The 14,212-nt window shown below is 29.1% G+C and overlaps 1 long non-coding RNA gene across 1 annotated transcript; it reads left to right on the top strand.

Moving 5' to 3' along the window:
- Nucleotides 1-11,067: 11,067 nt before the first annotated feature.
- LOC138333013 (uncharacterized) lies at nt 11,068-11,804 on the top strand. The gene is made up of 2 exons (XR_011209927.1): nt 11,068-11,397; nt 11,762-11,804. It is a non-coding gene; the product is annotated as an uncharacterized lncRNA (long non-coding RNA).
- The last annotated feature ends 2,408 nt before the right edge of the window (nt 11,805-14,212 follow it).

Below are 14,212 nucleotides of genomic sequence, written 5' to 3'. Positions count from 1 at the left end.
CAGAAAAATGATGTCAATGTTCTGCTGTATGTTTTGTCGATATATTGTTGTTAATTCCATGTGATGAATTATATTACTGTGATTTTTCGTCACAATGGGTCATTTTTGACAGAAAAAAAGTTGTTGTTTTTTGTGCAGATTTTTTATGAACGAAATATTTAGGGATAATAACTTATTATTTAGAAATGCATCGAACATTTATGACGCTATTACTCCAACTAGCCGTTGATTTTGTTGTAATGAAACGATTATGGATCGCCGGCAACCAGGTACATATTGTAGAGCCCTTCGGCCAGTGTTTAAAGGGTCCCGGGTTCGAATCCAGGTTTGGCAGTCTATTTCCTGCTCCTACTAGATGTATAGTACGTATTTGATTGATTTGGTGGATTTCGTTATCATTAATCAAATCTCTAATGGGGTAATATGATTTTCTAATTAATTCCAGATAGGTTCTTTGTTTCATTTTGTCGTATCCTATAAGCTGTCAGTCACATACATATGTACCTTTTAGTTTGTATCGAACATCAGATATTTGTTCCGTTTACAAGGCTCGGTTCATTCCAAAACAGCTATAAATCAACTTGGAGTTATTGTTTGGTGTTTCAATTGACGCTAAATGCCATCAATCATACATATCTTAAATACACGCCAAACAATATAACATCCCTAGGTGAATTGTGTATTTAATCCTCTACGCACCTGGGGTCAAATACAGGTTAGCCAATAACAGAGGTACAATTCCAAGTGGACAGCCCCATATTTTACTCCTATCGATCAACCGTATAAACGGTTCTCCTATACAGCCCCTCACGCGCCAGCCAAGGTTTATCTCGGGGTCCACACAAGAAATGCCAAGTCCATTGAACAATAGTCCTCAATCGATCGGTGACAATCGTTACCTGGTCCATTGAAACGTTTGTGTTGACAAACCATCTTCAAGGTGAAATTAATTTTGGATGTCAATTTCTGTCATCCATGACATGACGATATAAGATGTCACTCTTTCAGATTTCCACTCAGTGAGGGGCGATGTCTTGTTCCATTAAATGTTACCAGATGGCTGGACCTCCCGAACTCTGAGGAGGTGTGAGATGTGAACCCGTTATATATTCCACTGCATTCGAGTATTCTTTATAGAAGCTGTGATGTAAGCATTATAGACTATCGTGTTTCTTCCAATATTATGACATACTATACTGTTTCTATACTTTCGTCACTCTCAAACAGGAAAACATGCACAACACAAAAGTTCACATTGTCAAAGAATTGATCATTTCGGGCATTTATCTTTCGTAATTGAATACTTAATATTCAGTTATTACTATTTCAAACTGCAAATTGATATATATGATCAACTTCGTAATTTACGGTACCTTAAAATCTTTACAATAGGAATTTTATTAATTTTATGTACATTATATATCTTTTATTACATTAATTGTTTTGTTACTAATTTACTGGCGTTTTAATCAATTGTTGTCCAACCTTTAATATTTAGACAGAGGAAATAGTTTATTGGACACAATACGGAAAAAATGCCAGGAATATATAACTGTATTTCACTCCTACTCTTCAATAATGACATGTCATTTATATCTGCTACGTTTCCCAATGAAAGCTTTTAGTGTAATACGTTCGGGTGAATTCGCCTGGCGTTGTTCTGGAAAGACACACTGGATTTGTCGTCGACCTACACTAATATAGCAGTTAGACGGAATGTATCTATAACTACCAACATCCTTAGATACGTTTGTGTCCATAGACACTCCCCCCAGGGCTCCTCCTCTCCGGGGTAGTTCCGGCCACGCAGAAGTGGTCTCCGGAGAAAGGCATTCTCGCGTTGCAGATGATTTCAGTAACTATATATAGCCGTCGTTAAAAGGCGCTGTTTTGTGTGTAAGAAATGTTGTGAGGTTTTGCATCAACGGGAAATAGGCTGTTATATACATTTATACATTTGTTTCAATTCCTACTCTGCATTATGTTTAATCTAGTTCAAATTAATCAATCTGTTATACCATCGCAGAATTTATAAATATAGCCAATATACATGTATAAAAGATGTCCAGTCAATATCGTCTTATGGCACACTTGTATAAAGCTATTGACTACTACAGCAATTTAAAATGAAAGATAAATTCATGAAAAGAACAACTTCGATTGAAAAGATAATGGACTTCACTTTCTATTAACTAAAATAAGTTATCAAATGATGAAATGAAGAAGTCTTATTTTCAGACAGATTATAGAGAAATATTTTAAATGATACCATGTTGAAATTATACTTTTGTGCTTCACATGTGATTTTAAACATAGTTTTAATATGTATAACATTAAGCAATTTCTAACTGTATATATACCTTTTCATAAGAGTCTCATAAGCCAATATCGACAGGATATCAAAAATTACTTGTACATTAATGTTATCAATGGTTGTATATTTGACACTAAATTAAAATATTGATTGATTGATTGTAATCGTATTGAATATCAAACACCGAACACCACAACCCATCGTTCACAGATTCTGCATTTATTTTTTGTCTTAGTACCGAACATCACAACCTAGCGTCCACAAGTTTTGCATTTATTGTTTATCTTCGTAAGATATATAGAAGTTGACAACTTTTATCGGCATGTAAAACAGCAGGTATGTAGACCTGAACCTAAATAACCCGTTAAAGGAGAACGTAGTCTGAGCTTTTATAGGTAGGTCTACATTCCGCATTGAATGTTCGGGATTTCTATTTATACAGATATAATTATCTGGCTCGACGCACGGCATACTACATTTACTATATCCCATACAGAAGAGGGAAACTACAGAAGACTCTGGACAAATACAAAGGTGATCAGGTGACGAAACAGTCTTAGACTTAAATCTTTGCTTAGCCAATCAGACATGACGTAATATTTATAACGTCGTCAATGATTGGTTAAGTTTCCTCGCTCCAATTTCTCGAAACAAAAGAACAGATTTAAGTCAAAACTGATTTTTCTCGTTATCTCGTTAAAATTGACTTGATCTAGTAAAATCTTGCTAAAAGTAAATTAATAAATGTTATAAGGTTTAAAGGTTTACAACATATAATTACAATAATATATACTAACAAGTGAAAATAAATCAACAACATATACTAACAACATATACTAACAACTTATACCAATAATATATACTAACAAGTGAAAATAAATCAACAACATATACTAACAACTTATACCAATAATATATACTAACAAGTGAAAATAAATCAACAACATATACTAACAACATATACTAACAACATATACTAACAACTTATACCAATAATATATACTAACAAGTGAAAATAAATCAACAACATATACTAACAACATATACTAACAACATGTACTAACAACATATACTAACAACATATACTAACAACTTATACCAATAATATATACTAACAAATGAAAATAAATCAACAACATATACTAACAACATATACTAACAACATGTACTAACAACATATACTAACAACATATACTAACAACTTATACTAACAACATATACTAACAACATATACTAGCAACTTATACTAACAACATATACTAACAACTTATACTAACAACTTATACTAACAACATATACTAACAACTTATACCAATAATATATACTAACAAGTGGACATAAATCAACAACATATACTAACAACATATACTAACAACTTATACTAACAACATATACTAGCAACTTATACTAACAACATATACTAACAACATATACTAACAACTTATACTAACAACATATACTAACAACTTATACCAATAATATATACTAACAACATGTACTAACAACATATACTAACAACATGTACTAACAACATATACTAACAACTTATACTAACAACATATACTAACAACTTATACTAACAACATATACTAACAACATATACTAACAACATATACTAACAACTTATACTAACAACATATACTAACAACTTATACCAATAATATATACTAACAAGTGAAAATAAATCAACAACATATATACTAACAACATATACCAACAACATATACTAACAACATGTACTAACAACGTATACTAACAACATATACTAACAACATATACTAACAACTTATACCAATAATATATACTAACAAGTGAAAATAAATCAACAACATATACTAACAACATGTACTAACAACATATACTAACAACTTATACTAACAACATATACTAACAACTTATACTAACAACTTATACTAACAACATATACTAACAACTTATACTAACAACATATACTAACAACTTATACTAACAACATATACTAACAACTTATACTAACAACATATACTAACAACTTATACTAACAACATAAACTAACAACTTATACCAATAATATATACTCACAAGTGGACATAAATCAACAACATATACTAACAACATATACTAACAACATATACTAACAACATATACTAACAACTTATACTAACAACATATACTAACAACTTATACTAACAACATATACTAATGATTTATACTAACAACTTATACTAACAACATATACTAACAACATATACTAACAACATATACTAACAACATATACTAACAACATATACTAACAACTTATACTAACAACATATATACTAACAACTTATACTAACAACATATACTAATAATATATACTAACAACATATACTAACAACATATACTAATAATATATACTAACAACATATACTAACAACATGTACTAACAACATGTACTAACAACTTATACTAACAACATATACTAACAACTTATACTAACAACATATACTAACAACTTATACTAACAACATATACCAATAATATATACTAACAAGTGGACATAAATCAACAACTTATACTAACAACTTATACTAACAACATATACTAACAACTTATACTAACAACTTATACTAATAATATATACTAACAAGTGGACATAAATCAACAACTTATACTAACAACATGTACTAACAACTTATACTAACAACATATACTAACAACTTATACTAACAACATATACTAACAACTTATACTAACAACATATACTAACAACATATACTAACAACTTATACTAACAACATATACTAACAACATATACTAACAACTTATACTAACAACATATACTAACAACATATACTAACAACATATACTAACAACTTATACTAACAACATATACTAACAACATATACTAACAACATATACTAACAACATATACTAAATAATATATACTAACAACATATACTAACAACTTATACTAACAACATATACTAACAACTTATACTAACAACATATACTAATAATATATACTAACAAGTGGACATAAATCAACAACATATACTAACAACATGTACTAACAACATATACTAACAACTTATACTAACAACTTATACTAACAATATATACTAACAACATATACTAACAACATATACTAACAACATATACTAACAACTTATACTAACAACTTATACCAATAATATATACTAACAAGTGGACATAAATCAACAACTTATACTAACAACATGTACTAACAACTTATACTAACAACATATACTAACAACTTATACTAACAACATATACTAACAACATATACTAATAATATATACTAACAACATATACTAACAACTTATACTAACAACATATACTAACAACTTATACTAACAACATATACCAATAATATATACTAACAAGTGGACATAAATCAACAACTTATACTAACAACTTATACTAACAACATATACTAACAACTTATACTAACAACATATACTAACAACTTATACTAACAACATATACTAACAACATATACTAACAACTTATACTAACAACATATACTAACAACATATACTAACAACATATACTAACAACTTATACTAACAACATATACTAACAACATATACTAACAACATATACTAACAACATATACTAATAATATATACTAACAACATATACTAACAACATATACTAACAACATATACTAACAACTTATACTAATAATTTATACTAACAACATATACTAACAACTTATACCAATAATATATACTAACAAGTGAAAATAAATCAACAACATATAACTAACAACATATACTAACAACATATACTAACAACATATACTAACAACATATACTAACAACCTATACTAACAACATATACTAACAACTTATACTAACAACATATACTAACAACTTATACCAATAATATATACTAACAAGTGAAAATAAATCAACAACATATACTAACAACATATACTAACAACATATACTAACAACTTATACCAATAATATATACTAACAAGTGAAAATAAATCAACAACATATACTAACAACATATACTAACAACATATACTAACAACTTATACTAACAACATATACCAATAATATATACTAACAAGTGAAAAAAAAATCAACAACATATACTAACAACATGTACTAACAACATATACTAACAACTTATACTAACAACATATACTAACAACATATACTAACAACATGTACTAACAACATATACTAACAACATATACTAACAACATATACCAATAATATATACTAACAAGTGAAAAAAAATCAACAACATATACTAACAACATGTACTAACAACATATACTAACAACATGTACTAACAACATGTACTAACAACATATACCAATATATACTAACAACTTATACTTACAACATATACTAACAACATATACATTGTACTAACAACATGTACTAACAACATGTACTAACAACATATACTAACAACATTTACTAACAACATATACTAACAACTTATACTAACAACATATACTAACAACATTTACTAACAACATATACTAACAACTTATACTAACAATATATACTAACAACTTATACTAACAACTTATACTAATAATATATACTAACAAGTGGACATAAATCAACAACTTATACTAACAACATATACTAACAACATATACTAACAACTTATACTAACAACTTATACCAATAATATATACTAACAAGTGAAAATAAATCAACAACATATACTAACAACATATACTAACAACATGTACTAACAACATATACTAACAACATATACCAATAATATATACTAACAAGTGGACATAAATCAACAACATAAACTAACAACTTATACTAACAACATGTACTAACAACATGTACTAACAACTTTTACTAGCAACATATACTAACAACATGTACTAACAACTTATACTAACAACTTATACTAACAACATATACCAATAATATATACTAACAAGTGAAAAAAAATCAACAACATATACTAACAACATATACTAACAACATATACTAACAACATGTACCTAACAACATATACTAACAACTTATACTAGCAACATATACTAACAACATGTACTAACAACTTATACTAACAACTTATACTAACAACATATACTAACAACCTATACTAACAACATATACTAACAGCATATACTAACAACATATACTAACAACATATACTAACAACATATACTAACAACTTATACTAACAACTTATACTAACAACTTATACTAACAACATATACTAACAACATATACTAACAACATGTACTAACAACATATACTAACAACAAACAACTATACTAACAACTTATACTAACAACTTATACTAACAACATATACTAACAACATATACTAACAACATATACTAACAACTTATACTAACAACATATACTAACAACTTATACTAACAACATATACTAACAACTTATACTAACAACATATACTAACAACTTATACTAACAACATATACTAACAGCATATACTAACAACATATACTAACAACTTATACTAACAACTTATACTAACAACATATACTAACAACATATACTAACAACATATACTAACAACATAAACTAACAACTTATACCAATAATATATACTCACAAGTGAAAATAAATCAACAACATATACTAACAACATATACTAACAACATATACTAACAACTTATACTAACAACATATACTAACAACATATACTAACAACTTATACTAACAACATAAACTAACAACTTATACCAATAATATATACTCACAAGTGAAAATAAATCAACAACATATACTAACAACATATACTAACAACATATACTAGCAACATATACTAACAACATATACTAACAACATATACCAATAATATATACTAACAACTAATACTAACAACATGTACTAACAACATGTACTAACAACATATACCAACATACTAACAATTTATACTTACAACATATACTAACAACATATACATTGTACTAACAACATGTACTAACAACATGTACTAACAACATATACTAACAACATTTACTAACAACATATACTAACAACTTATACTAACAACATATACTAACAACATTTACTAACAACATATACTAACAACTTATACTAACAACATATACTAACAACTTATACTAACAACTTATACTAATAATATATACTAACAAGTGGACATAAATCAACAACTTATACTAACAACATATACTAACAACATATACTAACAACTTATACTAACAACTTATACCAATAATATATACTAACAAGTGAAAATAAATCAACAACATATACTAACAACATATACTAACAACATGTACTAACAACATGTACTAACAACATATACTAACAACTTATACTAACAACATATACTAACAACATGTACGAACAAGTGGACATAAATCAACAACATATACTAACAACTTATACTAACAACATATACTAACAACTTATACTAACAACATAAACTAACAACTTATACCAATAATATATACTCACAAGTGAAAATAAATCAACAACATATACTAACAACATATACTAACAACTTATACCAATAATATATACTAACAAGTGAAAATAAATCAACAACATATACTAACAACATATACTAACAACTTATACCAATAATATATACTAACAAGTGAAAATAAATCAACAACATATACTAACAACATATACTAACAACATATACTAACAACTTATACCAATAATATATACTAACAAGTGAAAATAAATCAACAACATATACTAACAACATATACTAACAACATATACTAACAACATATACTAATAATATATACTAACAACATATACTAACAACATATACTAACAACATATACCAATAATATATACTAACAAGTGAAAATAAATCAACAACATATACTAACAACATATACTAACAACATGTACTAACAACATGTACTAACAACTTATACTAGCAACATATACTAACAACATGTACTAACAACTTATACTAACAACTTATACTAACAACATATACCAATAATATATACTAACAAGTGAAAAAAAAATCAACAACATATACTAACAACATATACTAACAACATATACTAACAACATGTACTAACAACATATACTAACAACTTATACTAGCAACATATACTAACAACATGTACTAACAACATATACTAACAACTTATACTAACAACATATACTAACAACTTATACTAGCAACATATACTAACAACATATACTAACAACTTACTATAACTAACTAACAACATATACTAACAACCTATACTAACAACATATACTAACAACATATACTAACAACATATACTAACAACATATACTAACAACATATACTAACAACATATACTAACAACATATACTAACAACATATACTAAACAACATATACTAACAACATATACTAACAACATATACTAACAACATATACTAACAACATATACTAACAACATATACTAACAACATATACTAACAACATATACTAACAACATATACTAACAACATATACTAACAACATATACTAACAACATATACTAACAACATATACTAACAACTTATACTAACAAAATTATACTAACAACTTATACTAACAAATATACTAACAACTTAACTAACAACATATACTAACAACTTATACTAACAACAAATACTAACAACATATACTAACAACAACAACTATACTAACAACTTATACTAACAACATATACTAACAACTACTATACAACTATACTAATATATATCTAACAAGTGGACATAAATCAACAACATATACTAACAACATATACTAACAACTTATACTAACAACATATACTAACAACATGTACTAACAACATATACTAACAACTTATACTAACAACATATACTAACAACTTATACTAACAACATATACTAATAATATATACTAAACAAGTGAAAATAAATCAAAAACATATACTAACAACTTATACTAACAACATATACTAACAACTTATACTAACAACATATACTAATAATATATACTAACAAGTGAAAATAAATCAAAAACATATACTAACAACTTATACTAACAACATATACTAACAACTTATACTTACAACTAATACTAGCAACATATACTAACAACAACCTCTATGTCACTGTACATAATAAAAACATCTCGTTTCCTTAAATGAAACTAGCAATCAACGAAAAAGTCTCAAATAATTCAGTTTTACTTTTGCAGATTGGTTACTTAAACAACCCCTGTAATCTTAATCGTAATATACATATACGCCATTTGTAAAGTGCATATTAAGATTTGGGTTGCGATATATGTTAAATGGTTAGAGATAATTTAAAGTTTCCGATACAAAACCTCTTAGTCAAGGATAAGACTAACCCTATTTACAGCAATATTGAGATGGGACAGCACGCTGCTAAATGGAACATTTAGCGCCCATTAATTATAGAATTAATGCACAGGCAGTTATTCTCTGGCACAGATTCGCAGTTCACAGTTTGACTTGATACGCATAGTTCATCTAACGACCCATTTAACAGCACCAACGAAAGAAGTTTGCTGGTAAGATAGTATTCTTTATCCAGTAAATTTACAATTGTATCGACAGAAATATGTATCTGCTGCATTCCACAACAATGATATAGCTGTCCCGGGGTATAGCATTTGGAAGTCAGAATAGATTGTCATATCATATTACACCGCGAATCAATAGCTTACAAAAATATACGAGTGTTAGTAACTTAAAGGTTGTGTATAGTTACAGAGGAAACTAAAATAAATCAATACGGATAATAACTAGTATTACTCTTTAACATATTGTTGATTATTGTTTGTGGTTGACACTTCTATTTCATGTCGCGGTGTTTGAATTCACTGTGTACATAAAATCTATTATATTAGGTCTTAAAACTACATGCGCTGTGTATTGTCTGAATTTACATGTCCCTGTGTCATGTTATGTCCTGTACATGTAAATCTGTGTGTATGTAAGTTGTTATGATGACGTATGAGAGGTGAGTGAATGGATTGGTTGAGTGTGTCACATTGACCCTGCATGACCCTGTCCTTGCACGTGCACGCCCACCCTGGTGGAAGCGTGTCCACACATTACATGGAAAATAGGCACCGGACATGTAACACCTATAGCTGGAAGCCTGTGTGCTTTACGGCCACAGTGCTGAAAGGTATGTTTATTTAATATTTAACTAGAAATAAAGTAATTAACTTATTATTCATTATGCAATACAATTAATATACTTAATAGTTTTCTGTTATAACTTCTTTAAATAAATTGTCCATAAACCTTTATAATTTGTATATGTATAACAAAGGATCGCACGTGGTCCGTTAGGTTCAGGTAATGTATAGGGTAAAGTGATTGTAAACTAAATGTAATAACCATGAAATTAAAATAGAATTTACTATAGATATATAATAAATAAATACCTGTATATTATATTTATTACTTTACAGTATAAATATATCATATTATAGCCGGTACATTTATGTGTCCCTATGTATTGTCAGGTATTGTTCTTTTTATTTCAGGTTATCTGTCTCCGTTTTGCGTATAATAAAACTATCAGCTGTTTACAGTTGTCAGAGTAGTTTATTTACGAAGAGAACAAATACCCATATTATCACTCTCGTGACATTGGCGCCCAACGTATAAGTTCGAAGGAGGCAGTGCCCGGCGTGCACCCATAGTTTACCACGTGGGTGATCACGTGATACCAGCTAGTGGACCGGAAAGTATGCTCAAGGGGAGATCACTCCGATTTGATATCTCTACTTTTCAACATGTGCTTCCGGTTTTGATGTCTTCTGTTACTTTAATCCAATAATATTAGATCTCGATATTGAGAAAATTCTGATGTGCAATATCGAGATCTAATGCCCGAACCCTATACGAGTCTTCGCAAGTTCCGCCCTCGAATTAGAGCGGAACTTTGACGCTTAATTACCAAGTGAAAAACTTACCAGAATGTCAAAAAACATGTATAGCGTGAATCAGTAGTTATCCATGAACACATCCTGGTATAAGAATATGTATGACATAACATTAATCCACGGAATAATCACACATTTAAGAGCTGACCCATAGCATCGCTGTATAATCTAGGTTAATTCCTATTCAAATTTTCGTCACTTCCGGTTTATCAAATTATAGTACGGTGTATCAAATGGAAAGATAATTTTAACAGTGGTAACTGTTTGTTTATATGCACGGAAACAAGTATTTTTTATTAGTTCTGATTGATTCTGGAAATATTTAAATAAATTAATGCATTTTAGTCGAAATACTGCAAAATATTTCATAGATAATGATACTTTTACTTTCCGTCACCATTCCGTAATTTGTAACAACCGAGTAAAAATGGCGACCGGGTAGACTTACAAATAGTGGTGGGGGTATAGAAATGTCTAAATTCGGTATAACAGTGCAATAGTGACGTTTTGAATTTTGGATTTAACATGATTTGGGATAATTCTTTCAGGATATAAAAGGTTAGTGTAAACACAACTTGAAATTTTGAATTTATATCGAGCCCATTTCTGCGCCGTGTGAATCCTGCCTCGATTGTTAGAGGTTAGACACGACGTAATGATCAAAAGTGTCTCGTCGTGCTATACCTCTAACATTGTTGGAGTACTGTTTACCTGTGATTGTCATCGTCTTTATTTTCGTCTTGTCATTATGGATTCGTGATTATTTCGTTGTCATCATGTTTACTTTGGAGTTCCTGCTGTCGTCGTTGGATTGTAACTGATTGTTATTCTGTGTCGTCCAGTGGAGAGCCGTCCAAGTGTTGACATTTATCGTTCGCGTGTTTATCTTTGACTTTATTTTTGTTTTCATTGTCATTTGTATTCACTATTGATATTATTCAATTGCGTTTGCTATTGATTTGTTTGATGTCTCATGTTCATTTTCATGATTTAGGCTATTCTCATCGTTAACACTAGCGTGGTAAAAGTAATTGGATAATTCCGGTTCAATTAATTTTAAACATTATGCTAGTGTAGATTAAATTTAAATCTAGTCTTAAATAATTATACTACTTATAAGACTCTAAATCGTATTTAATATAACTATATAAATAGATCAGTAACAACATTATCATAAACATTTTATAACATTTTAGATACATTTGTATATTCATCTAAAATTTAAATTGTAAAATGTGATAAACTTTTATATTTCTTTACATTTCAAACTATCTTATATTTACATATATTGCATGCTTGCTTCCCAGCTAACAATCCCAACCTACTAACACTGCACACACTGCACTGCACTGTAGCGGAAGTTGAGAATAGGAATTGTGTCAGACAAAGTTTTCAAGAGTCTGAGTGAATACTGCTGTCTGATGAATGGGTTTTGTCAATATATGTTTATATTTGTCCTTTGGTTGGTTTATGTCAGAGCCATTTGTCATTTATTATATCAAGTAATCCACCACTCGCTACCATATTATGTATAATGTAGCTTCTGAATACTTATGATAGAGGCTTTTTATGATTGAGAGTTACTCCTCCTCTCTATAACTCATGACAGACTCGGGATATTGTATGGGAGTACAATCACCCAGGGAGGAACGTTTATTCCCTGTTTGTGAGTCGCGATATCCTAACGCCACTGTTGCTGGAGTCGCGGACGGCCAACTGTAGCAACCATATTCCGTTGGGTATATGGGGAATTCTCCGAAACCAGGGTGAACAGGGGGTGTGTTGTCGAAACGAAACTCTATCGACAAGCTCTATTGCTGCAAGGCTGGTGAGTTGGTCAGGGTCACAAGACTCCGTTCCAGCCTGTAAGGTCCATACGAGCTTGTAAACTCCTGTTATATGGAGAATGACTCGTTGAAACCTTAGCACCATTCAATTCTGGGTCTGCGGTCTACGCTCAGACATCTAGAGCAGTGGGAGAATGTCATAGTGAGCAAAGACCACTCCTGATTGTGAAAATCATATTTAATATCTACAGCTACTAATGTG

The sequence above is a fragment of the Argopecten irradians genome, chromosome 10 (genome assembly GCF_041381155.1).
Source record: "Argopecten irradians isolate NY chromosome 10, Ai_NY, whole genome shotgun sequence".
Lineage (NCBI taxonomy): Eukaryota > Metazoa > Mollusca > Bivalvia > Pectinida > Pectinidae > Argopecten > Argopecten irradians.
The sequence above is the reverse complement of the archived record's forward strand: the minus strand, read 5'-3'. Positions and strand labels throughout refer to the sequence as shown.